Source organism: Trematomus bernacchii, unplaced genomic scaffold, assembly GCF_902827165.1.
Source record: "Trematomus bernacchii unplaced genomic scaffold, fTreBer1.1, whole genome shotgun sequence".
In the NCBI taxonomy this organism is placed as follows: domain Eukaryota; kingdom Metazoa; phylum Chordata; class Actinopteri; order Perciformes; family Nototheniidae; genus Trematomus; species Trematomus bernacchii.
In genome coordinates, this window is record NW_022987477.1 from 332,706 (window position 1) to 333,230 (window position 525).

The 525-nt window shown below is 33.1% G+C and overlaps 1 protein-coding gene across 1 annotated transcript in view; it reads left to right on the forward strand.

Annotated features, from left to right (window-relative positions):
• Positions 1–325, forward strand: part of ptprn2 (protein tyrosine phosphatase receptor type N2) — a 207,787-nt gene extending 207,462 nt beyond the window's left edge. Inside the window, exon 23 of the mRNA XM_034146922.1 lies at positions 1–325. This exon is cut by the window's left edge and continues 1,325 nt beyond it. The gene's annotated coding sequence lies outside the window, so the exon portion shown is untranslated.
• Positions 326–525: the final 200 nt, after the last annotated feature.

Sequence of the window (525 nt, forward strand, 5' to 3'; positions counted from 1 at the left end):
CAGATTATGAATTTGTTCTCGACATATCAGGTGTTTTTTAATCCTAATTACACACATTGTCACACTGTTAATATTAAATGTAATGCATATATCCCAGATAGCTATATATGAATAGAATCAATAGATTATATTTAAGCCAAAGTGAAAGTTGTCCCTCCATCTCCGTATATCGTGATATTTTGTGACCCTCTATGTATAGACAACTTTACGATATATAGTGCTGTCTGAAATGTATACGGAGAGCCTCAATGATGATATCATAATAATATATTTTGTGTGAAGAGTAATATTCAGATTGGTAATAAATCAGAACAGATTATACTGCGCTGCTGTCTGTGTGGGTTTTTACCGATACTTCCATCAATATGTACTGAACGACCGTACGTTTAATTATATTATCTGATGAATACATGCAGGGTTACTTCAAAATGTATTCTGTTATGACCTGTAAAAAGGGATTTTAGCCTTTACAGACCATTTACATGCACTAAAACCTAGAACACACTACAGGGGAAACAAAATCAG